Source organism: Phoca vitulina, unplaced genomic scaffold (assembly GCF_004348235.1).
Source record: "Phoca vitulina isolate PV1807 unplaced genomic scaffold, GSC_HSeal_1.0 scaffold5, whole genome shotgun sequence".
NCBI classification, from domain to species: Eukaryota; Metazoa; Chordata; class Mammalia; order Carnivora; family Phocidae; genus Phoca; species Phoca vitulina.
The window spans coordinates 11536308-11563575 of record NW_022589708.1 but is presented as its reverse complement, the minus strand read 5'-3'; the positions used below and the strand labels follow the sequence as shown (position 1 = coordinate 11563575).

Here is a 27268-nt window from a genome sequence, read left to right as displayed (position 1 = left end):
AATGGCAAATGGCCCTGAGTGTGGGCCAGCCCAGCTTCAGGATCTCTGCTGATGATCCCAAGAATGATTCTTTAACTGAAGCCATGAAGAAAACCAGATTAGGTAAGAATTCAAGAACTCATTTTGCAGACCGAGAACAGTGTACAGAATCTACCTGGGCATAACGATGTGTGTATCAGGGTGCTCCAGGCTTTGCCTCCTGACCAGTACAAATGTGCCTGTTCAAAGATTTATTTATGATTTGAGAGAGAGAGAGAGAGAGCACATGCACATGTGAGCAGGGGGAGGAGCAGAGGGGGAGGGAGAAGGAGGGGGAAAGAATCTCAAGCACACTCTGCACTGAGCGTGGAGCTCAAGGCAGGGCTCAATCTTATGGCCCTGATATCGTTGTGACCTGAGCTGAATCAAGAGTTGGATGCTTAACCAACTGAGCCACCCAGGCGCCCCCAAATGTAACTTTAAATCTTAGTGCCCTGGGGTGCCTGGGTAGCTCAGTTGGTAAAGCGTCCGACTCTTGATTTAGGCTCAGGTCATAATCTCAGGGTCATGAGATCCAGCCCCATGTTGGGCTCCATGCTCAGCGCAGAGTCTGCTTGAGATTCCCCCCCCCCCGCTCCTCCCCTTGCTCGTGCTTGCTCACTCTCTTTCTCAAAAAATAAATAAGCAAGCAAATAAATAAAATATTTAAAAAAAATAAAATATCAGTGCTCCACATCCCCACTGCCTGCCCTCCTCTAGGAGTTAGATAAGTTACCTGAAATGTCCCTGGTTCTCCCCCTATCAGATCAGAGCTGTCCCTGTGGCTTAGTGATGGCCCTCCTGCTCCAGGATCCTGTGGCAGTGAGAGTCCCAGGTTCATCTGCAGCCCTGTTGCTTGTCTCTTAATCTGGCCAGTGGGAAACAGCCTTTCCAATTCCCATGGGTGACCCAGAGAAAATTGTAGGCATTCAGTAATATTTCTGTGCTTCATATCGAGGTCTAGTTCTTTCCAAAGGACATCGATGGGACTGGGCAGGAGAGAGGTGGCCCTATACCAAGAGATAAGTATTGTCTGGGAGAAACCACTGTCCCCTTTAGACCTTAGGTTCCTGTTGCTCAGGATTCCCATTTTAAGCCTGGTTCCTTTATAAGACTTTTTTTTTTTCCCCAAGGAGATATTATGTTGATCCTCTCTTGAGGATCTCAGACTACTTCGGTACATGTCTGTCAGCTCAGAGATGGTGTTTATTTCATTTGAAGGCAATCTCTGGAAACATATGTGTTCAGAATCACCAGGGTGGTGTTCTCCAGTGATGTGGTCAGAAAGGCTCTGTTCGAATGCCGGGCCTACCACGGGAGCATGAGGGACGCCTCAAATTCCATTTGGAGGCATCTTTGAGCTCGCCGAGTAGACACCATGAGCAAAGCTCACCCTCCCAAGTTGAAAAAATTTATGGACAAGAAATTATCATTGAAATTAAATGGTGGCAGACATGTCCAAGGAATATTGCGGGGGTTCCATCCGTTTATGAATCTTGTGATAGATGAATGTGTGGAGATGGCAACTAGTGGGCCACAGAACAATACGAGGAAATAGTATCATCATGTTAGAAGCCTTGGAACAAGTATAAACAATGGGTGTGTTCATCAGAAGAAATCAACTCCTTCCACATGTCCCCTCTCCATAGTACCTGTTTTACTACAGTATAAAAATCAGGTCGTGTGCATTTTCATATTGAATTTTTTGTTAAATAAACTTTTATAATAGTCCAAAAAAAAAAAAAAAGAAAAAGAAAAGAAAGGCTCTGTTCACTCCCGCTAGCTCTGAGAGGTGCCCAAAGTTGGTTGGATATGGTTTCTCTACTTAGGTAGCCTTGCTTGCTGCCGCTGTGTTCTGCACCCCTCCAAGGGTGAGGCCCAGGTTGAAAGTAGATTGTTCTCATCCAGCAGAAGTGTGCTTGGATGCTGGCCACACATCCCCACCCCTCCTGCAGAAGCAGCTCAGGGCATTCCTTGTTTAACTGTCATATGGGCCACTTAAGCAATGCTTTTCTGAGAGGCAGTGTGGGAGATATTGTCCTGATAAATTGTGAAATGCCTCTTTGTAAGCCATCCTGTTCTTTTATGCCTCCTCTCCTTTCTTTACTCTGGAGCTCCTTGTAGTGCAAGCATTAATGTTTTTGTGAGGTCTTCCTGAGGTTGAGGGAAGCTTTAGGAAGGCTGCTGGCTAGGACAGTTCCTGAAAACAATTTTTGTAGTTGTAACTCAGGCACCAGGACCCTAGAAGGTTCAGAGAAGTGCTAAAAGTGCAAAAGTTGTGGGCAGGGACTTTGCTTATTTTACAAGTGTTGATTAAAGTAGTTCTGAACCAGAAAAGCATTTGATGGATTCTTATCTTGTACAAAGATATATTATTTTTGGCCTCTCTTTTTTCTTCTCTTCTCTTTCGCCTTTCCCCTGTGATCTCCCATTCCAGCTGATCTCTCTTGTCCCCACTTACCCTGTACTATTCATCTTAATACCAGATCTGCCCTCTTCTGTACCCTGTTCTTATTTTTGAGGAGGATTACACTCTATTGAGCTCTATGTGCCAAGCACTGTGCTTTTATGTATTAATATTATCATGAGGAAACCCTTTGGTTCATTTTACATGTGAGGAAAATGAGATTCAGGGAAGTTAATTGACTTATCCAAATTTACATACTTACTAAGGGATGGAGCAGAAGCCAAACCCATTTCTGAAGCCTGTTCACTGAATCACTATATTTCAGTCATCTAGTCTGGACACCTTTGGAAAGGAGGATTCTTTTATTGTTACCCAAAGAGATGATAATATAAAATGTCCATAAATTGGAGGTTAGCTAAGTAAATTATGGTATAGTCATACCATAATAATGATGTAGCTATTAAAAATGAGGTAGTTTCCATGAATGGTTAAGTAGCTTGATTGCACTAATCCCACTGTACATAACATTTATATAATTTGCAAAAAATATTTTTATTTTTTTAAAGACTTTATTTATTTGAGAGAGTGCACATGAGTGGGGGGAGAGGCAGAGGGAGAAACAGACTCCCGTTGAGCAGGGAGCCCGATGCAGGGCTCGATCCCAGGAGTCCTAGATCATGACCCGAGCCGAAGGCAGATGCTTAACCAGCTGAGCCACCCAGGTGCCCCATGCAAAAAAAAAAAAACAACTATTTGGGGACTGCTTCTCCCTCTGCCCCTGCCCCCACTCATTCTCTCTCTCTCTCTCATGCTCTCTCTCTTTAAAATAAATAAATAAAATCTTAAAAAAAAAAAGCCAACTATTTTAAGGCAGTGGAGAGCAAGCACAATCAGGCAGAAACTAGAGTAGAATCTACCCTTGAAACACAGACTGTATTGGATAAAGTTTGCAACTTGATGGTTTTTTACCTGAAGGCACTTCTAAATCTACCTTATGTACGCTGCAAAAATTGCAGCCATACTGTATTGAGGTGCTAGAAGGCAGAGGTAGAGGCTGGCAGAGCAGCCAGAAAGTTAGGAGGGAAAGGAGCCAAGAGGGAATAAATTCCAAAATTTACATATGAAATGGCACAAATCCTTGGCTAGCCACTGAGCTATGTGTGTGTGTAGAGGAACTTCCAGTGGAACTGGGGGAAAAGCAGCCCCTGGAAGCTGAAAGAACGGAGTAGAAATCCAAGCTGCTGCTCACCACAGAGGAGGCAGAGTGTGGTGTTTGTGTTCAGCCAGATTAACTGTTGGCTGGAATAAAAATCACTCTTCAGAGAAATATACAGAATCTAGAATCTCTAGAACATATTAATGATAATGTCCAAAGTCTTACCAAGAATCACTATATCAACTCATTATGTCGTATACTTTAAATGAATACAATAGTATATGTCAATTATATCAATAAAATTAAGAAAAAAATCACTATATAGATAAGGAAACGAGGGGGAAAGCAGTTAATTGAAGCCAAACTCAAGATGATCCATATGTTATAATTAACAGACAAGGACATTAAAGCATCAGCCATAAGTATGTTCAAGGACTTAATGGTAAATAAGTGTGTGTAAATATACACACAATGAATGAGCAGATAGAGAACATCACCTTAGAAATAAACACTATTAAAAAGAGCTGAAAGATTAGTGGTTTTTATGAAAAGAGAGCTGAAAAGTACATTAAATTGAAAGGTCTGAAGTTCTCTCCTCAACACTGCCATCCCAATGATGTGGGAAACAAAGGCAGAAGAAGAATTATTAAATGTCCTCACTACCTAGAGCCCACTGACAAGTCCTTGAAACACGCAGAGGGACCTTCCTCTAGGGACTCACTCGATGTTAATACTTTGCTAAGGACAAAAGGCAATTCTAGTCTGACCCCCCCCCCCCAAATCCTGTAAGTCTACTTTAACGTATAAGAATTCCTTTGGAAACTTTCTTTATCTCTAAAGCCTCCAAGATACGTGTTGGCAATCATCCCCCAAGCATATGGCCCACCGATATACATCTGAAGGGTCTCGTGACTAAGGTTTTATTAGACGGTAATACATGAACTTTTCCCAACAATAGCTAGCCCCCTCAAGGTCCTGGAATTCCAAAATTCCTTAGAGAGTTACGCTATCCCTAACCCCCTCCCAACTTGAAAGTATATAATGGGCCGCTCCTCATGACCCCATTGCAGCTCTTTCTGCCCATGGGTCCTGTCCCCGTGCTTTAATAAAACCACCTTTTTGCACCAAAGATGTCTCAAGAATTCTTTCTTGCCGTCGGCTTCGAACCCTAATAACGTCTTTCCTACATCACCAACATACAATCTGGCTTAATTCTTATTCAGAGCGGCTGATATTAGGGCCCCCTGGCTGGTTCTGCCCAAGGTTACTTAGCTACTAAGAGGTGGAGCCAGGATTTGAACGGGGTGGTATGACTCATAGGCGCCTCCTTAGTGACTATGAAGTCCTGTGCTGGTTGGCATTACATCAGTTAACCGTATCCATTGCCAGATCAGGGAACCAAGGAGCAGAGGGGTATGTACCTCCCCCAATATGAAACTGAGAGGCAGAGTTGGGATCCCAACCACCAGTCCTGTTCCAAAGGTAGAATTCTTTTGACAAGGCTATGCTGACCTAGTATTTTGTGTTCACCCTTTCATGCAAGGCTAAATTTTAGGTCACAGCCAATTAAATTTTGAAAAATCACCCGCTTGAAGATCTTGAAGATGATAGTGATAAAAAATGCTGTTAGAAAGCCAACAATCGGGGTGCCTGGGTGGCTCAGTCGGTTAAGCTTTGGACTCTTGATCTCAGCTCAGGTCTTGATCTCAGGTTCATGAGTTCAAGCCCCATGTTGGGCTCCACCCTGGGCTCCACGCTGGGCGAGGATCCTACTTAAAAAAAAAAAAAAGAAAGAAAACCAGCAATCTACCAATCTTCACATTGATGAATAGTGTGGCCTTAGAATTTATCATCCAAATATGGACACTTTGGAGAGTGAAAGGAGTGCTATTAATATTGATACTGGGGCATTAGGAGTCAGCCAAAACCTTTCAGGCTAACCAGGGCTTGTGGTCACTCTATATACACAGCATGTTATTTAGTGCCCACACATATGTATTATTATTTATAAATTCCGTTACTCTTTGGAGTACAAGCCTCTAAAGTGCGGAAATAGTTCTACTAAGTTTTAATCATACATTGTTTCATAAACACGGACAACCATAATAGCAACTATTTGGCTAAATCCAATTCTAGAACATAAGCATTTGTAGTCATTCTTAAAGGAGTGCTCCAATGGTTTAGCAATGATTTAAATGCATTTATATATAACACATGAAAGCCAGAAACAAAAATCAAATAAAATGTAAAACCTATCTATCCTCTTTGCCTACACAAGGTGACTATATTGTTAGAACCACAAATTGGTGTATTCACTGAGCACATGATTTGATTACATTTGTGGAAGTGAATAATGGGACAAAATACTTGAAATTGAAATTATCTGGGAAAATTCCAGGCATGTGATTGCTCTACATGTAGTTGAAAATGCGTATTCCCTAAGTAGTGTAGAGTTTAATTAAACAGAATGGTCTGATTTTAATCTAACATTTTATACTTATAAAATTAAGTTTCAGGGCACCTGGCTGGCTCAGTTGGTGGAGCATGTGATTCTTGATCTCAGGGTCATGAGTTCAAGCCCCATGTTGGGTGTAGGGATTACTTAAAACAAATTTTTTTTTAATTAAGTTTGATTCTTTTATTTTGGGTTGCTTTTTTTAAATCATGAAAACTGAAGGTCAAATCACCTATCAAAACAATTTTATTTATTTTTTTCATATGAGGCAATTTAATAGACTGGACAGTTGCATACTTAACTATTTAGTATTTTTGCTTGTCTCATGGTTTTTAAAAATCATTTAGTTTGGAGCCAGATATATTTTGCTGTGGCTTTTATATGTTAATTGACATAAAATGTCATCTTTAATGGTTCACTATCTCCACCATGTTAGGCTGAAGATATTTTTTCTTGTAACAGATACCTTTTTGTATTTTATTTAAATCCATATCTACTCGCTTTAAATAGTTGGAATTATTGCTAAGACTAGTGGAAAGTATTTTAAGTGTAAAAATGAGGGTTTTTTCCCACAGTATTCTTTTGAGTAGTTGATAGATGTGAAAAACATTTAGCAGGTTTTCTGCCTTTCCACCTTCTATTAAGCTGTGCTTCTGAAGAAATATTCCTAGCAGAACATGCTGCAGTATGTCAGAAACACTGCTGTATTACAGATGCAACATCATCTAAAAGGAAAAATTGAGTGTCAGTTTGAAGTTGACAAGTGATGAAAGTAGCCCTGAAGTTGTCAATTAGAAAGTGAAGGCCTGGAACTGATAACTTAATGGGCAGTGCCCCCTGCTATTTTATCTTAAGGACTGTAGGACTTTTACTGTTCTGGAAATATGTATGCCTGTACCCAGTTATAGACATACATACATAAATACACATATGTATGTGTATGAATATATGGTGGGAGGTACAAATCCAAATACTCACTGATGCATTTCCTAAAAATATATTTCCTTTATGGGAGGACTTGCCAAAAAAAAATCAGTGCAGGGGGGTGCCTGGGTAGCTCAGTCTTAATTAAGCATCTACCTTTGGCTCAGGTCCTGATTCCAGGGGCCTGGGATCAAGCCCCACATCGGGCTCCCTGCTCAGCAGGAAGCCTGCTTCTCCCTCTCCCTCTGCCATTCCCCCCACTTGTGCTCTCTGGCTCTCTCTATCTCTCTGTCGAATACATAAATAAAATCTTTTTTAAAAAAGAAAAAAATCAGTGCCTAGTGTTAACCCTGTTTCACATTTATTGTTTTTCTAACAGAACTTTCATTGTTTGGTTTTATGAGCCGTATTGACAAATGCCAAATGTGAAAAATATATAATTTTTGTCTGTGGAGGTTCTTCTGAAAATTCTTGCCTTCAGTCCTGCTGGGAGTCTTTTTTCCGATCACCAATACAAACATATAATCATACATTATCTGCTGTTGATAGAACCCCAATTGATATAGTATGCTTTTTGCTGATTTTAAAATATGAGGGGTGGGGGCGCCTGGGTGGCTCAGTCGTTAGGTGTCTGCCTTCGGCTCAGGTCATGATCCCAGGGTCCTGGGATCGAGCCCCACATCGGGCTCCCTGCTCAGCGGGAAGCCTGCTTCTCCCTCTCCCACTCCCCCTGCTTGTGTTCCCTCTCTAGCTGTGTCTCTCTCTGTCAAATAAATAAATAAATAATCTTTAAAATTTAAAAAATAAATAAATAAAATAAAATAAAATAAAATAAAATATGAGGGGTGCCTGGCTGGCGCAGTAAATAGAGAGTACAAGTCTTGATGTCGAGGTTGTAAGTTTGAGCCCCATGTTGGGTGTAGAAATTAATAACATCTTTAAAAAATATATGAGTAATTCATCATTGATAACGTAGGTTACAATGAATTGTAAATGGATAAGATAGGAATCCAAATGAACCAAAGCTGTTTATATTGTGGTGTTGGCACTATATGCATCTTTCCATTATTTAGTGTACCAATAAAAAAATCACTTTATTTATTAAAAATAGTCCTACAATAGAAGGGATGAAAGTACAGAAATAAGAAGCCCAAGGTGAACTCAATGGAATTAGGTGTTTATGAGATTGGTGCATTTTCCTTTTTTGAAATGTCAGTTCAAACTAAAACTTTTAAAATTGAATTTGAAAATAATGCTCCCCAATTTTTTGAATGGAATTTTTATTTACTTTTTAAAGATTTTATTTATTTTATGTAAACTCTGTGTCCAACATGGGGTTCAAACTTATGACCCTGAGATCAAGAGTTGCATGCTCTACTGGCTGGGCCAGCCAGGTGCCCCTGAATGGAATTTTTAAATAAAATGTGACAGAATGCAAAAAATGCATACCTGTGTTAATGAAAACCCTTAGGACACATATCAGAGATGACTCCCCGAGGAGGAACTCCTAGAAGGGTCCCAAGTTCTCAGACACGGTGCAAGATTCTGAGAGATTTTTGGGAAGAATCCTCATTTTATGACCTCTGACTGTAGGTAGGTTTGGTTGAGAAGCCCACTCGCTGAGGAGGGGTAAGGGTCTCATCCCATGGGCACTCTGACCCTCCAGTACTGCGTCTTTGGCTAATGCTCCTCTTGTGAGGATGGGAATATGCAGTCACCGTTAGCCAAAGCAGACATGGGAGGGCTTGGCAGTGGTCATAGCAGGTTCCTTGAATCTACCACCAGCACGAAAACCAGAATATTGGCCCTTTTCTAATCTACTGAACTCAAGTGTTCATTGGGCATGGCCTTCACGAGGACTTTGCCCCTGGGCTCATGAGGTTCCTCTCAGGTACTCACTTGACTCTGGAATCCCCAGAGTCATCCCTTTACCCAGAATCTTTGACTTTTTTCTGGAGAGAAACAGCAGGTCTGTATGAAGGGGCTACGAGGCTTGGCGTGCTGTGCTTCTGTCTGCGTCCTGACGCAGCACCTAGGGTGTAGTAATGACATTCCCACAACCAGCAATGTTTACACATTGCTCCGGTGGTGAAAGCCCAAGCATTGATTAAATTATATCCATGTGTTCTGAATAACCAGAAACTTTTTTTTTTTTTTAAGTTTACAGATCATCAGCTTTTCGTCAGCATGATTTGTAGTCTCTGTTATCTAGTATCTATAATTATCTATATCCTCAGGTTTTCTGCCAACATGTGTATCTTTGATCAGGTAGAGAGGGAAGAGAAAGGAATTGATTGAACAGGTGGGAGCGTGAACAAAGGGACACGTGCATCTCTGACACATTTGCAGGAAATTGTCTTTTATCTTTTTATTCATAATTACTTTAAAATTTAGTCATGTGGTATAGGAAGTTGAAGAATCACCTGTGGGCAGCCATCACTCACTACCCCTTAGCTCCTCATTTTGGATCGTTCAGGGCAATGGTGTTTCAGACTGGGGATCCCAATAAGTGAGCTGGAAATTAATTTATTAGGTCATGACAAGCATTTAAAAAATGAATTATAAGAGAAATTTTTCTGGTCAGAGTATATCACATGTAAAATTTCGTTTTATAAAACTTATTTCTTTTAATATGTGTGTGGGGGGTGTTGAGCATGTTTCTGAGCTATAAAGTATATAAAAATCTTTAAAATATGCTTCTTCCTGTGGGTTGCAGTAAAAAACTTTGTATAAAATACGTTTTACACAAAGTATAAAATATGTTTCTTCCTGTGGGTTGCAGTAAAAAACTTTGGAGAAATGCTGCATTCGAGGAATTTCTGATCCAGGGAGATGGCTTTCTTTCGGGGTGGGGAGGTGGGGGGCTCCCACAAGCTGCTAGCAGCATCCTGGGTCTCTCTTTCCTATAGCTGTGGAGTTCCCTAGTTTAAACTCAGATTCTCTTCCCATGAACACGCTGTTACATAAGTGTTTGGGTGTCATTAAACCAGCACTTTGGGACATTGTGGGGTTAAATGGGTTTTTGTGGGCTCTCCTGAGGCCCTAACCATCATTTGTAACATCTTTTCCATGGAGAAAAATTCATTTTCAGTTCTAAGAAGCAAATTCTTAGTGAATTTAATTTAGCAGAACTCTGTCATAAATTGGGCAGTACTTTTATACACTGTCTATATTATTTAATAGTAAAATATATTTGTACCTTAAACATTCTGTCACACTACTTTACCCCTTTTTCATTTTGGTGAAGAGTGATGTGTTCTAGGAGCTCTGGGTGGCCTGGTTAAGTGGTGTCGCTGACAGTGCTTCTGAAGAGGGAGGCTGGCAAGTCCAAAGGTCAGAACATCTGCATGTCTGCACCCCTTAACGAGTCTCAGAAGTGCATCTTCCTGCACTTGCAACAATTTATAATCATCAGGTTCCTTTTACTGTTGAAGCCAGTGTGGCCCTCTGTTAATATAAGGTGCTCTTTACAAAAGCACATTAATCCCAGATCTGCTGCTGTTCTTTCAGCAGGTGTTGATGGAGCACCCTTTCTGTGCAAGGCACTCTTCTAGGCCCTGGGATAAGACAGTAGGAAAGGTGGACAGGGGCCCTGCCCAGGAGCTTCCCCTCCAGTGAATCTGCTCTTGGTTGGTCTCACACTCTGGCCTTTTGTCCGTGGGGCTTGTTGGGGTCAACCTGTGCAACAGATTTACCCTTCCAGTGTGATAGCTGGACCCTAAGACTGCTCTGTCCTCACTTTAAGTGGGGCCAGGTGTCAAGCATCTGAAAGGCTTATAAGAGAGAAGCGAGTTTCTTCTTGGGAAATGCTACAGATTGTTTGAAGAACAAAACCTGTACTAAGATTTTGAGAGCCCCAGCTCAACAAAACAATAGTTGGGGCACAAGCTTATAGACAACAGAGAGGACAACATGCATCAAATCAGGATTTAGTGATCTGGTGTCTAAAAAGCCTTCTTAGGGGAGCACCCCACCCCCATCTATAGCTTCCCATTTCCATAGGACCTAACCTCTTATTGAAATCTATCCATGTTGCCACCCCCCACCCCCAACACAACTTCGTACTAGGAAGAACTTAACTTCACTGCCTGTTTTTCCTGAGGTTTATAAAAACAAAATGTGTGAAGGGAATGTATGCTGATTCTCTTGGGACTAATTAAACAAACAGATTCAGGGAAAGAAAGCAGAGAAGATGTAGTGTAGTTACGATGTAAAAAATGTAATTTTCGGGATAACAGCCGTCAATTTTTCCAGTTGAGTGTTTTTCCGAAGGGCAGAGGGCAAAAAGCATCTTACGTCCTCTCAAAGCTGAGACACATTTCAACATGGAGATATTAGAAGCAAATTTGGTGCCCAAGACAGGTGCCAGATTTTAATTACAGTTGGCATTTCTGAGCATGCTTTTGGCAGAGGTGGCCATCTTGTTGGAAAAGCCATAGATTTTGACACTAGCAGTATGGATGCCCAGTGAAAAATGATGGAAAATAATTTCCCTCCTATTTTCATCATGTTGGTTTTGAGAGAAAACTTCAGTGGTTAATATTTAAACAAGATATTCTCTGTTCTGAGAAAACAGTTGTTCATTGGAATTGTCTTGGTGGTTTGGAGCATTAGTTCTGGGGGTAATAATTTCTGTCTTAGAGCCTTTGAGAAACCCCAGTTAAAACAATAAAATAGGATGTTTCATTATAAGAAATGAAGTTGGCATGTACCAGGTTTTCCATTAAGTTCCAGGTCACAGACAAATAAAGAAAGTATGTTAGGGAGAAAAATCCTTTTTAAAAATAATTAAGGAGCTGTCTGTTTTGTTCACCAGATGGAAAATCCGTACTTGTGGGTGGTCTGTGTTGGAGAGGGCATCTCACAATTGGCAGGACCATGCCTTTAACTTTTCAAGTCCCAGGACAAAAATTTGAATGCCACTGACTGTTCGGAAGGCTCCTAATATGTATTAGCCCTTCTAGGGCTCTGCTTCCTAAATTTTACCAGTTTTCTAAAAGAATGTATAGGTAAAATGATTATGGCATGCCAAAATAAATGGCCTATTGTTCTTTGAATTCTGAAACAGTTTTCCTGTCAGTCCTTGTTTTCTGTGACTTCTCTCACTGTCAATACATTATGATGATAATGTGATTAGTGGAACTGCCTGCATTACTATTTAGAAGCCTCTTTTTATTACACTAATGTATTCCAGAGCAGATAGGGTGGCCAAATGTGCCTGAAGCTTAAGAAATCTTCCTAAGATTGTTATTTACTGAAGAAGGATATCTTACCTTCCTCAGTGTTTAAGGTCTTTTATAAACTTGCTTTGATTATCTGATAAAATTAATTCAGCAAAAAGATACATATGCTTTTCTTACTGCTTTCTTGGACTGATAAGAGATAGTTAGCATCCAGCTTCACTAGTAGTTTTTTAAAAAACTAGTTCTTTTTATATGCATCAAAATATCTTTTTTTTTCAGCCCAATTTCCATGTTACGCAGCTTTACACCTGCAAATCAGACTTTGAAATGAATGTTTTATGTTTGAACATGAGGATGTATATATATGTTTATATTAATATTTCATTCATAAATTTAACCCTTCCCAAATAAAAAACTGTTAATGATTATAGGACAGTTAAATTGGTAAAATCATTTTGGATGCATAAATGGGTAAACTCTCAAATTGAGTGGGGGGAAAAAAAAAAGCCCTGGAATGTAAATCATTTTTCTCGGACAGCAAATGTTTGGCTTTGGCTGTGCTATGATATTCTGCCTATGTGTAGTAAAAACGGCAATGATTTATTAGTTCCATATCCCCCCAGCACAGATGCTGCACAGTCTGTCCCTTTTCTGGGCACTAAACACTGGGTTTTAAAAAACATAATTTCACTCAAGTTTTCCGCTTGTGTTCTGTGTTGTACTATTAATAGCAACCCTTTGTTGCTGGTGCCAGCTCTCTTCTAGCAAAGACAATGATGCGCAGGAACCAGTTTTAACTAAAATACCATAATTGGCACCCATTTTTGATCGTCCAGGTGCAGTTCTGTGAAGAAGACAAAGACCCTTAAAAATGATGTCATGAAGGTAAAAAAGCTAAACAAGGGTAACAGTTAAGTAGACTTCAGTGAGCTGTACCTTTGCAATGTCATGGTTTCTTTGGCAAATCTTATTTGCTGTTTGAAGGGTGGGGAAAATTTGAAACATTGATGAAGAACTTATATGTTAAATGTTCTGTGATTCTTCATGAGAAAAATACTTTTCTAGAGAGGCAGTAATAAAGAACAGTGTTGGAAACCTCAGGCTTCACCCTCTTTTAGCCTCACTGCTCAGGAATCAGGAACTGTATTGCTAATTCTTATTCAGAGATGAGGTTGAGTCTTGATTTGGCCAAAGGTAGATGTGTTCTTCTGAGGAGTAAGGTAAGCAGGGAAGCCTCTGTGTTTGGTGTGTTTTTCTGGTCATTGTACCACTCAAGGCCATGGCTCTGAGGCCATATTTCCATGTTTTTGGGGCTGCAATCTTTGGAGTTATCCTTGATTCCATCCAACTCCTTAGATTCTATATTATCTCTCCTATGGCTCCTGGCCATCCCGTCCTTACTGTTATCCCTGCTCATCGCTATCTCCTCTTGCCTGGTCTCTCCTCCCTCCTGTCTGTCTTCCAGAAGGAAGTCTCTGAACACAAATCTCAATGCTCTACTCTTTTAAAAGTTTCAGTAAATAAATGAAAGTTTCAGTAGCTCCCAACACTAAAGAATGAAGACCTTACATGGCCATACAGTGGCCTTTATACCCTGACTCCAAATTTCCAGAATCATCTTCCAACACCATGTACTTGACCCACCAGTCACATTAAAATTCTTGCTGTTAGGATCCCCTGCTCTCCCAACCCCGGCTCTGGCCCATCTCCTTGCCATTGCTCATGCTGTTCCTTCTCCCTATAGTACCCCTCTTCCCATATTCTATTTGGTGAAATCCTGATCAAATATCACCTTCCTCGGGTGCCTGGGTGGCTCATTCGGTTAAGCATCTGCCTTCGGCTTAGGGCGTGATCCGAGTCCCACATCCAGCTCCCTGCTCAGCAGGGAGTCTGCTTCTCCCTCACCCGTTGCCCCGACTTGTGCCCTCTCTCTCTCTCAAATAAATAAAATCTTAAAAAAAAAATCACCTTCCTCTTATGACATCTTAGCAATCACTCACACTCAGCCTACTAACAGACACCCTCCTTCTGCATCCCTATAGCTTTGCTCACGTTTATTGTTCTTTGTACCCTATTCTGTCTCGCATATTAGATTAAGTCTCCTGGAGGGTAGGGCCGGTCCTTGTACCTGTTTGGAAGCCAGTGCTGTCTTGGTGCTGAGTGTGCATCAAGAATAATAAATATTTTTTGAATTTAATGGAATTCTAGGTTATGGCTATCAGTTAAGATTCTTGGTTAAGCAACAGATACTAAAGCTGGCTCTTTTAAGGCAAAAAAATTCTTTTTTTTTTTTTAAGTAAGCTCTATGCCCAATGTGGAGCTTGAACTCAACACCTGGAGATTAAGAGTCACAGGTTCTGCTGACTGAGTCAGCCTAATGAAGGCAACACAAATTCTTTTTTAATAAGGTATTTTTTTAAAGATTTTATTTATTTATTTGAGAGAGAGAGAGATAGCAAGAGAGCACAAGCTGGAGGAGAGGGAGATGCAGGCCCTGCGCGGGGCTCCATCCCAGGACCCTGGAATCATGACCTGAGTCAAAGGCAGGTGCTTAACCAACTGAGCCACCCAGGCGCCCCAAGACAACAAAAATTCTTAAGCAAGAGATGCCGAATCTGGCTTTTTCAGGCAAAAAGGGATTTATTGGAAGGATATGGGCACACTCACAAAATCAGTGGGAAGGCAACCCTAGGCATCTTGGCATCAGCACGACTCCTTCGTCTTGTCCCAGCTCAGTCACCAGAATGGATGTGCTGCCAGCATTTTTAATCTTTAACTCTGCTCAAGATGTTAACTGTGGGGATGACGTGTTTGATTGGCTACAGAGGACTCTCTGTCATTAGGCAGATAACCTAGGGACAAAGATGGCTGTCCAAAAAAAATAAAATAAAATCTTTAGGAGGGAGCACCTAGGATTCTAGACTTAAAGTTACTCGGTTGTGGGATGCCTGGATGGCTCAGTTAAACGTCCAACTCTTAATTTCAGGTCGTGATCTCAGGGTTGTGAGATGGAGCCCAGTGTCAGGCTCCACGCTTTCTCCCTCTCCCTTTGCGCAGCACCCCCCCCCCCTACTTCGTGCATACGTGCGTGCTCTCTCTCTAAAATAAATAAGTAAGTAAATAAATAAATAAATAAACAAACAAAATTTACTCCGTTGTAACTGCAGGGCAAGTATCTGTGCCTGTTTACTCATCTGGTGGTAATGGCACCATTATTATTATGAGCAAATGAAATAATGATATTTCATTTTAAGATGTCTCCTTAATCATGTACATCTATTTGAAAATTTGAACTACCACATGAGGGGCGCCTGGGTGGCTTAGTTGGTTAAGCATCTGACTTCGGCTCAGGTCATGATCTTGGTGTCCTGGGATTGAGACCTGCATCCTGCATCAGGCTCCCTGCTCAGTGGGGAGTCTGCTTGTCCCTCCCCCTCTGCCACTCCCCCTGTTTGTGCTCTCTCTCTGTCTCTCTTTCTCAAATAAATAAATACAATCTTTAAAAAAATAAAAAATAAAACTACCACATGAGCAGTTGCTGATTGTTTTCTCCTTGGCTTTCCATTTGTTCTCTGTTTTTTTTCTTTTTTCCTCCTTGCTAGTTTTTATTAACCTTCCCTCATACTTGGAATCCCATAGTGCTCCAGATGTCCTAGTGGACCAACAGTGTAGTTTTGGTTTACCTGTTCTTTCTCCTGCTCAAAATTAGACTGATTCAAGTGATAATATGCTAGGCACGGTGGGCTACGTACCCATTTCATTCAAACGTGTAGAGTAACTAGTATATAAGTCGGGGTACAGGTTTGGATGTTGTAACCAAAAGGCCCCCAGATTCAGTGCCATTATCTAAAATAATTTCTCTCTCACTTTAAGTGTAGGTAGGTAGTAGAGTGTGTATGTGATGGCTCTGTGAGGACCCAGGTTCCTTTTATCTTGTGGCTCTTCTACCCTCAGCATCTTACCTAAGAGGGCTGCTCTGACCTGGCCCATGACGCGGGGAACTGGAAGATTGCTCTTCCTTATACAGGCATCCCATACTTGGGCTCACCCTGACATACCCCACCCACCACAACTCTCATGAATATACCCAGACACGGGAGAGGCTGGGAAATGTCACTGTTAGCTGGGCGTCCATGAGCGTCTCCCTGGGTCTGTCCTGGTGGGCAGACAGTGCCCTGTCGTGTTTACACCCCAGACCGGAGGGGTAGCTAACAGGTGCGGTGGGCTGGGAAGTGACACACCGAACTTAGATGTGCAAGTTGGCATGTCCGCACACATACAGGACTGAACCAGGGGCACTAAGAGGAAGGGTGGGCTGGGGCTTGGGGCCTCCACTCAAGCCCTGAGGCCCATATGTGGAGGGGTGATCCTGTTCAGCCCAAGTCATCAGGTCTCAAGTCTTTTCTTGCCCAGTGTATTAGCCTGCTTCCATGTCACCATAGTCTTGCTTACTATCAAGGTCCCCAAAGCAATCGCATCAGAACAATGAGTGAAAGTGAAAGTGGGCAGAGCACAGAGCCTCTGGCCTCAAAACTGGGAGTGAGACACATTGAGACAACTCACAATTTTAAAATTAAGGAGTATTTTAACACAACTTAAATGTCTATAATGAGAAGTAACAGTGCTGATGTTAACTCCTGTGGGGTCAAACCCAGTGGTTAATCTCTCAAACCTCGCTCTGCCACACATATTATATTTCAAACTGCTCAGTGTGTTACCTACTTGCATGCTTCGGAACAGTCCAATAAGCTTGGTCCTGTTGTCAGCCCCGTTTTATAGATTAGGAACCATGTTTACTGAAGTTAAGAAACTTGGCCAAGGTTACTGAGAGAACAGGAAAAAAAAAAAAAAGCTGCACCTGTGTACCTGGGTCTGCCCGACTCCAGAATCTGTGTTCTTAAGCATTAAACTGTGCCTTTAGCATGCACAGGGGGAAACGTGGACAATGCTACACACTCCTTACAGTGGAGTTCCCATGGCGATGCACACTGCCATCATCCTTTGGTGACCCCCTCCTTTCTGTCATTCAGTGAATATACACTGAGTCCTCCTCCAAGGTTGGTGCAGAACTCCGTGAGTACATCATCTCATTGAACTCTGAATAGGACAAGTGTTGTGATCCCTGTTTCATATTGGATGAGCCCAAGACCCAGGGAGTTAAGGATCTTTTTTTTTTTTTTTTAAAGATTTTATTTATTTATTTGAGAGAAAGAGAATGAGAGAGAGCACATGAGAGTGGGGAGGGTCAGAGGGAGAAGCAGACTCCCTGCCGAGCAGGGAGCCCGATGCGGGACTCGATCCAGGGACTCCAGGATCATGACCTGAGCCGAAGGCAGTCGCTTAACCAACTGAGCCACCCAGGCGCCCCGGGAGTTAAGGATCTTAACTGGGATTACATGGTGATGCTTGGCAGAACCGGGATTCTGGCCCAGACCCATTCTTTCCACGCAATGACCCATCTGTCTTGAGAACCCTTCTCCTTGCCAGACTGAAGTAAATAGATCTTAAATGTTCTCACTACACACACACACACACACACACACACAAATGGTAATTACGTGAAGTGATGGATGTGTTAACCTTATTGTAATTATTTTGCAATGCATATGTATATCAAATAATTATGCTGTATATCTTAAATTTACACAATATTATATGTCAATTATATCTCAATAAAGCAGGGTCGGGGGGAAGAACTTAGAAGAGTATGGCGGGTGCTGCAGTGTTAGATTTTGTTATTGTCAGTACAGCTATGCTCTTTCGGGTGTCTGCGCACAAAGTATGACTCACAGAAAGAAGCCAGGACAGTGACCTCTAATGGGTGGGACAAGCATGTGGGTCAGTCAGCTCTGGGCATCTCTCCTCCCGCATGGCCACCACACGCATGTAGGTACTGCGGGATGCCGCCTCAGATGGCTGGCTGGAGATAGTAACCACTGTGTTTGTTTTAGGAGGATTCATATCAGCACAATTATTTCTCATTATTATTCGTAATTCAAGCTTCCTAAATCCAGTTTGCCTCTTGGGCCCTGGCATAATGTGGGGAGGAGGCGATAATGAGGGCGACCTCTCATCCCAGTAAGTGACACATTGTGGGTTCCATGGAACTTTAAGTATTTGAAGTATGGAAACTGTCAGCTTTGCTTCTGGTGCCTGTTGTCTTTGTGAGTGGCCCTCTCTGGATGTCAGGCGGCAGGGATGGTCTCACATGATGAAAATGAATACCACTTCTGTTCCACTGGACTTTACAGACCATATCCACACAGATGATCTCATTGCATTTTCAGCAAGCTACTTGGAGGCAGCCAAATAGATATCATAGCCCCATTTTACAGTCAGACAGACTGATGCTCTGACGTTACATCCTTGCCCAAAGTCACATTGCTGGGGAGCACTTACTACCATGGCAGCCCTTGCCCTGCATATTCAAGGGCTAACCCTGTTAGTCCCTTAACACCTTCTTTAACTGTTAAACGCTTTTAAGTGTCCATGTCTTCGTATAGAGGGGAAAGGTGCTTTTGTGGAGATGGCACAGTCTGGAGGCAGACTCCTGCACTTAATCCCAGCACTGCCACTGTTGTGAGCTGGCTACACCTCTCTAATCCAGTTGTCTTTTCTGTGAGATAGGGATGATAGTAATAGTACCTACCTCAGAGAGTTTTTATGAAGATTTGGTGTGATAAAATTGAAAGAACTTAGAACAGGTGTGGGCATAGTGTGATGTAACCATTTATTATATTAAAGTGGAAAGGGAGGGGAGAAGGAGTGAGACAGGTGATCTAAGGAAAATCAGTCTCAGTTACCACTGCACAAGACCCTAGTGTGCCAGGGCTGCCTTTGACTAAGCCCTCTGAGTTGCCATGTACCCTGGCATGGGACTCCGCAGCAGTCTGTGAAGAACATAGGTCCCCCCCCCCGCCCCCGCTCATTCTCACATGAGCTGTTCACCCTCCTCTCAGTGACTGACCCCTTCTCAGAGCAGGAGGAAATGATGAAATGAGTCCTTGTCTCCCCAGGTCACCTGGGGAGGGCCCTTCACCTTTCTGAGTCACTTGAGCTAGAAAGTGAGAGTTGGAATAGGTACTTTTCAGCCATAACAGACTACCTGCCTCTTGTTCTCTACCTCTTAGTACCTACAGAGGAATACTGATGCCCAGCCATAGAGCTAATTACCCACCCCCCCAACGATTAATCTTTTTTTTTTTAAAAGATTTTATTTATTTGAGAGAGAGAGTGAAAGAGAATTAGCACGAGAGGGGGAAGGATCAGAGGGAGAGGGAGAAGCAGACTCTCTGAGGAGCAGAGAGCCCGACGCGGGGCTCGATCCTGGGATCCTGGGATCCTGGGATCCTGGGATCACGACCTGAGCGGAAGGCAGACGCTTAACCAGTTGAGCCACCCAGGCGCCCCATCCCCCTGCCACCAAAGATTAACACCAGAGAGTGGGCAGGTATAGGTAGTAGGGCTTTCTGTTTATTTAGTCTGGTCCTTCAGGTGTCACAAGAACTCTTTATGTAGAAACTGCCCCTTTAAGGGGCACCTGGGTGGCTCAGTCGTTAAGCGTCTGCCTTCGGCTCAGGTCATGATCCCAGGGTCCTGGGATCGAGCCCCACATTGGGCTCCCTGCTCTGCGGGAAGCCTGCTTCTTCCTCTCCCGATCCCCCTGCTTGTGTTCCCTCTCTCGCTGTGTTTCTGTCAAATAAATAAAATCTTTTAAAAAAGAAAAAGAAAGAAACTGCCCCTTTAAGTTTCTCCACATGGCTTGCAGGCAGCCCTCAGTGTGGGGACACCTGTGAAACATTTTGCTTCTGGGAGACCCAACCCAACCTTTGGGATCATCCCTCATATTGTTTTCTAAGGCTTTTTGTATTTTTGGTTTATTTGGTAATTAGGGCAATTATTGGGCAGGAGGGTTGTGAGTAGTGGAATGAGCTAAAATGGAGTGGAGAAGTGGGGGTAAAGAGCCACAGACCATTGGATGAAGTTTCCAAGTGTAGCTCGACCGGGGTGCAGTTCTAGGCAGACCACTAGATGGCACTCACACATTAGCGTTAGGACCAGGCCGTGACACTTTCCACTTTGGGTTTTTGTAGAATCTCTCTAAGGACTAGCCAAAGCTTTGTATCTGTCATCTCCATCCATCCATTCATCCCTGTAAACTCTCTTGCTCTTCTACAGATAAGTAGATATGTCTCTCTCTCTCTCTTTTTCTGTCAATTTAGTGACCTTAAAAACCCGCCAAAATTAACTTCAAAGCCACCCACCTTTTCAGTGCTTTATTTTTACTGTTCTCCTAAGCAGATGTTTACATGGCAATAAATCCATTTTCAAAGTAGGGGAACAGAGAAACTTATTTTTCTCTTCAGTCATTCTGAGGATATATGCACTACAAGGAATGGAAATTGAGGGGAAAAGAGTTATTTAAAAATAGTAGGTAATAGAAACATTTAAAAATATTTCTGTTCAAGGGGTGCCTGGCTGGCTCAGTCGGTAGAGTATTCGACTCTTGATCTCAGGGCTGTGAGTTCAAGCCCCTGTTGGGTGTGAAGCCTACTTAAAAAAAATGGCAAAAAAGAATTTCCATTCAGAATTATGGGCTCCTAACTTGTAATGAAAAATAAAAAATCCCTTAGGATTAATGAATTTTTTTATCAAATAAGTTTCTGTTAGAGGATTTTCCATAAATGGAGATTCAAATGCAGAATGTCTTGTTGCATACTACTGCGGATAGGAGGGAGTAAAGATAGGCAGGAAATCAGTTGATACTTTTATCTTTATCAGGGTGCATGCTGTGTAAAAGCAAAACCCCATCTTAAATTTATAATCTGGTGTTTCAGAGGAATTTAAAAACGAATTTCTATATAGCAACTGAAATGGGTTCTGCTCCTGCCTTGTTCAGTTCTCTCTCAGCTGGGTGGACATGTTGGGGAGCTGTTTGGAGCGTCCATGCAGACGCGCTTCATCTGTGCCCTTCTTAGCTGAGATAACAGTGCCCTGAGCCCCACTGCTAAGGTTAACCTGGATAGTGCAGAAGGACAACAGATGGAAATTCTGGTTTGCAGCCACTGCAGAAAAATAAAAACATGTTCCAAAGGGAAAAGGATCTTGTATTTCTGCGTCTGAACCTTTGATCTGCATTCACATCTGAAGGGAAGGCTAGACCTTTTGGTGGAGACACATGGCTTTGCATCTGTGAAAACACAGCTGTGTATAGCAAAACAAAACTAGTGGAAAATACAATGGTTTTGCTGTGTCGGGCTAGCTGCTAATGCTCAAATTCTATACAAATATTGTCTTTTGATAGCTCTTTCAGAAACCCTTCTTGACTTTCTATGTGATTGTTTAGTAATGTTTTATTTTTTTAAATTCAGATTTTGAGCTCTTTAGGAATAAGGTACATGGGTCGCTTTCATCTTTTCTTTTAAAAAGGCAGTGAAATAAATGGCTTATAGTTAAATTGTAATAGCATTATTTCAATTCTGACCTAATTGGGGGTGATGGGAAAAAAACTAAACCCTTAAAAAAAGAAAGATGAAGGTAAAGTTCTAAGTCGATTCTTGAGCCTGAAAATCTTTTATTTTTCGAAGATAATATTGCATGTGCTTTGTGCTGTAAGTTACATTCTTAGGCATTCTTGAAATTTATATTCTTAGGCCTCTTAGGCCCTCTTGAAATTGAGCTGCTTGGTTTTGAGCAATTAACATTTGTTAAGTGAATTAGCAGTTCTGCTTTCCTTCATCTTTAAATAGCCATCTTCGGTTGGTTTCTTTATCAGCATTGCCCGGTAATGCAAGCCAAGTTTGTTTCATTGGGAGGCATTTGCCTTGAACCTCCATGTTTCCTCTCCGTCCCAGACACAGAGCCCGTCTGTGTGCCTGCCTTATCCTGCCCCATATGGTGGCTTCCTACTATTGAATTGGCGACCTTTTTCCGTCCCTCCCCTTCCTGTTGGAGCTCTGGCCCCTCTGGGCCCTCCCCACTCCCTGCGACAGGAGTCGGGTGCAGAGAGCTGGTGGACAAAAGACGAGGATGAGAGTTTGATGTATGAGCAGAAGGCCGCCTGTGTGCCCCCACTCTGCAGAGGTGTGCTTACATTTTTCTGAAAGGAGCTGAGCTAAGTCAAGGCCTTTGTGCTGTCACCCTCCCGACCCTCCTTAACACCAACATCTTCATCAGCAAGCAACTCAGGAACTGAAAAGTAGTTTTCTTTAAGAGAGATAATTTTGTTTTTATCATTTAATAACAACCTTTGGTGTTAATCACGCTGATGGGAAGAGCAGAGCTAGATAACAAGTCCTTCCAAGAAGTTTCCCCTTTGAAGTGCTGGTTCCCGCCTCACCCTTCCAGGAGTGAAGAGGGGGAAAGAAAACAAGTGTGAAGATCTGAAGCCACTGAGGAATGCCGAATTGATGTCTCTCCTCAGTACCCCTTCCCCTCTCACAGTTCTCCCCTCCTTTTCAACTCCCTGCCCTTTGAAACTGCAGGGTTGGGGTGGCCGGGCCCTCCAGCCAGGCCCTGTTGTAGCTACGGGCCTTCTCCCATAGGCGACAGGCGTCGGGCAGTGGGGCAGCGGGCTGGAGAGAGGAAGAAGAGGGAGAAGAAGCCGGAGGAAGTCGTCGTGTAGATCCTCTGCAGAGTCAGGGCCGAAGGCTTTATCCATTGTGATGAAAGAAAAACAAACAACCGCCCCCCCCAAACAAACAAAAAAGCCCTCCCCCAACCCCAAGTCCTCCTTCACAGCTGCATTTTGTTCCTGGGACTGTGGGTGTCACTAGAACCTCTTTTTTTGCAATTCTAGAAGATACCGTAAAGGACTTGTCAAGCCTATTAATTTTTCAGGCAGAACGGATCAAGCCTGCCTTTGATGCGGCTGCTTCCTAATTTAGTATTCAAAGGTAAAGAGTCTCACCTTCTCTTCACTCTTCACATAATTAAAGATTTTTTTCCAGTGGCAGAGAACTAGTGATGTGTAGTGTTTTTTGAAGTTAAAGGTCCGACTTTTTATATAACATCTGTTCTTATCTCTTTCCTTAAATATAGCCAATATTTACTTTTTGCTGGTACTTAGTTGCATACCATTCGCCCTGCGTTTTAATTTTCGACAGATGGGGTTATAAACAGTGCGTTCCCCTCTACCTCATTCCTCTAATTTTAAATATATATATAATTATGTGTATATTTATATGTGTATGTGTCTCTATTCTAACAAACTGATAGTGCAATTAAAAACAAAACTCTAGAATTGTCGATTGCCCTAACTTGTCCATTACTCTTGATTTTATTTTATACTTGAGCATTCTAAAGTTCACTCAAGTGGACTTTCACATGTTTCCATCTGCTGTGTTTAATAGCAAATTGTGACCCTCAGAACCACTTCAGGGCCTTTTGTGTTCTTATCTGTGCATTTCAATACCTTCTGGGAAGTGCCTTCAGTTTCACTACATATGCAAAAATCCCAGCTTGAATTTTTTGACACCCGTTCTCCGTTTGTTGGTGGAGTCCTGTTTTCCATTGTCTGGTTGTTGATGTTGGCAAAAGTCATTTGTTTAACGATGCCAGGGTTACTGTGCCTTATTTTTTATTGGAATGAAATCTGAAAATATTGCTAAGTATTTAAAAAATTAATGCATGCTGTTGAAACTGTTACATACTTGCATGGTTTTATTTTCCCATCGTAAGGTGGATAATATTTTAAAGATAGTAGGTAGTAATAGTCACTAGAAGCCAATTAAAACCACTAGGATTCTATCAAAAACCTGTTTGACAGTATAAATAATTGATATCTGGAAATAAAGAGGCTGCTCTGTGCACAGGGCCCTTCTGGACACGACTGGGCAGCGTTAGCAATCTCTGTACTTCACGAACCAGGGGACGATTCCTGGGCATTGTCGCCTGGGTTTTAAAAATTTGATGATAAGGCCACATGCAAACAGATTTTTAAAAAACATATTCTTTACCTATGGATAGAGAGGAACAGTGACATTATTTTCAGGTGTTTGAGCTTCTTAGCATAAAGGAACAAATACCCCAACTCCTCAAGAGCCAGGTGTGAACGGAATAAATTGAGGCACTGTCCGGACCCATCCAGCTTTTTAAAAATGATGTGATTAAAAAGGACATCTGAGAACAAATTTATGAAGTTGTTATGGCAACTGAAACACTTGGATTGAAATGTGTGTATCTGAAACATGAAAGATTGTAGGAAGCCGGAGAAATAAGCACGGCATTGTATTTGGGAAAGGCAATTGAACAGTGGTAGCCAAATGTTATTTCTTCGTCGGTCATCATTCAGGGTTACTGCCTTGATTTCCACTTGTAAAAATGTGTGGTGATTGATGCTTTCCCAGACTGTGTCGCCTGAAGTCGCCATGCCTTGAACCAGCGTTTGCTCATTGGTCATTTGACCTGTTGAGAACTCTCTTGTGTTGTGTTCAATGCGGAGATTGCATTTAGAGTTGCCTCAGCATTTGCCCATAAGTTTACCCGTCTGTGTTCTCACATTAACGTCCTTGTTTGTGAGTAGCCTCTACAGTGTGTTCATTCACCATGTCCCCCAACCCTAGCCCACCACTAGTCACCAGTAAACAGCCGCACTCAAAGGAGTCAAAAGATTTAAATATTCCCTAGAATTCCCTGCTCTCTTCGAAAAGCTTTATATCCCGTCTACATAACTTGATTCCACCTTAATTTCTCATGCTTTTTAATTTTTCTCTCTGGTGCTGGCAAGAGTATTAAGTAACTGTTGTTTTAAATCACAGGCAAGGATGTTTAAAATTAACACCTACAAATTTGTATTACAGTGTTTTAGAAAATCAATACTTTAAGCCACATCCAGAATGCTTCAAGTTTTTTCAGTCACTAGATTTCAGATACCTAGTGTCCAGAAAATTGTTTTTTTAAGATATTATTACAAATTCTTTGTAATATATATTTTTGGCTTTACATGAAAAAATAGTTAAATGTCAATTATAGTAATTTTAGTAGATTATCCCATAAGTAATACACTATTTTAATTGAAAAGAGTTTGACACCAAAAAATACATTTACACCAAAAAATTGAAAATTTTTTCTTTATAAACATTGATTGTTGAATATTGATTACTGGGTATTTGGTCTCCTTGATTTTAAGCATAGTACTTTTTACTTTGAATAGTCTTAATTCCTAAAATTAAGCTAAGTGAAACAAAGGAGGTGGAAAAAGCAAAATAGTATTTAGAAAGTTTATTTTTCTTAAGTCATGAATTGGAACTTTTTACTCTTGCTGAAATTACCTAGCAGTTTTTTAGCGGGACGTGAGGGTATAATACCAAAACTTTCCATGTATAGTGGGGTGTTTTCCTATTTCTTTAAAGACTGAGCTCAAAACGTTATTCTATTGCAAAATTAACTGCTGTTAATCTGTCAGACTTATTATTCATTTTAAATATTTAAATCTGTGCATTTGTGTTTTTAATCCCTTTTTGCATATGTACATGGAAGTGATTCTATTTTGATATGACTTCCTTATTTTGAAAATTCATAGATCGAAGATAACATCAAAATAAAAAAGAGTGTTTCAAGAGTATTAAACATAAGAATTTGGGGTATCTGCACACACTTTACAGTAATGGATTTCCTTTTTCCTTTCTTTAGTCTTTCAATTTTAAGGATAAAAAGAAAGTATGAATTTGATGCTTCCAAAGTGGATACTATTTTATTTCAGGTGGGTCGTTTAATAGTTTGTTGATGTTTTCAAGGTCTCTAAACAAAGTCTGATGTGTTAACAGTCTTATTAACGATGTTAAAATAGAATTAACAGCTTGTGGATGCCTCCAGAGCACAATAGCCTGTCAACCTCGCCTGCCCCCTTATAAATTGTACCCCTGCTGTCTTCCCTTTGTTTCATGCCCAATCAGCAAACTAAACTTTTGTGGAGAGAGAAGGCAGTTCAAGTGTTTCTGCTGCAGCTGAAGGGAGGAGCTAATGTGGAATTTACTGGGAGACCAATCAGTGCTGGAGGGAAGAATGACCCCAGATTGGGAAGAAGGACTTTGTTGACCTGCTTGGCTCCCTGACCTTTCCTTGCTATTTTGTCACTTTAAAGAGGTTTACTCTAGTTGTTGAGTACTTTATGATGCTTCTACTAAAGCTGCAGAAGTTTTAGAAGTTTGAAATTATTTAAGATAAATCTCAGCACACATTTGATAGTGCTGTGTGATCTTTAGTAATTTGATGAGATGTTAGCACTTAAAATTATTTAAAAAGCTGACACAGCAATAATAACGTGGTTTTTTGTTTTTTTTTTTGAGGGATGAATAGATTTTCATCAGTTATCTTGAGCCAAATAGATTCTAAATCTTTTCTAGTGTCTCTTCCCCATAGCTACTTTTGTGGAGAGAGAATCACATTAGCTACTGATGTTAGACCATTGGTTCTATTTTGTTGAATGTATGCTTTGAAAAAATAGATTTCTATCCTTTTTTAAGTTTGTTTGTTTGTTTGTTTGTTTGTTTTTTAGTAATCTCTATTATTTAGTGTGGGGCTCGAACTCATGACCCTGGGATCAAGAGCTGCATGCTCTTGCAACTGAGCCAGCTGAGTGCCCCTATATCTTCTAAGTCTTTAAAAGATTTTTATTTGTCAGTGGAAAACTGAGATTTTTAGGAGAAGGTTTATTTTTTCATTAGCATTGCTAATCTGACAAATTGTCACATTTAAAAGTACAGATTTATGGGTTAACCTGACAAATGGGTGATGCCATCTTTTCCTTTGCCACCATCAAATTTAATAACTTAGATAGTACAGCACATTTATAAAATATTTCCCAATTCTCACTGCACATTACACCAGTTTTGGTAAGGGATAATGAGACATTATTGAGACTATTATTTTTTGTGTATGTGTGGTTCTTATTTACCTTTAAATGGGCCACTGTTCAGTGGCTCAAAATACAGTGCTGAAGTCTGAGATATTGGTACATCTTGGTACAAAGAAAGAACATCTCATGCTAGAGTCCTGCAGGACTGAACATTTTCTTTAAATCAAGGTTTAGGGGCGCCTGGGTGGCTCAGTCGTTAAGCGTCTGCCTTCGGCTCGTGTCATGATCCCAGGGTCCTGGGATCGAGCCCCGCGTCGGGCTCCCTGCT

General features: G+C 41.4%; 1 protein-coding gene and 1 pseudogene across 2 annotated transcripts in view; both read left to right on the top strand.

Annotated features, from left to right (window-relative positions):
* Positions 1-27268, top strand: part of CLYBL (citrate lyase beta like) — a 243245-nt gene that overhangs the window by 24439 nt on the left and 191538 nt on the right. The window lies entirely within an intron of this gene.
* Positions 837-1771, top strand: LOC116631507 (annotated as a pseudogene). Its single transcript, XR_004299198.1, has one exon. The product of XR_004299198.1 is annotated as a small nuclear ribonucleoprotein G-like (transcript).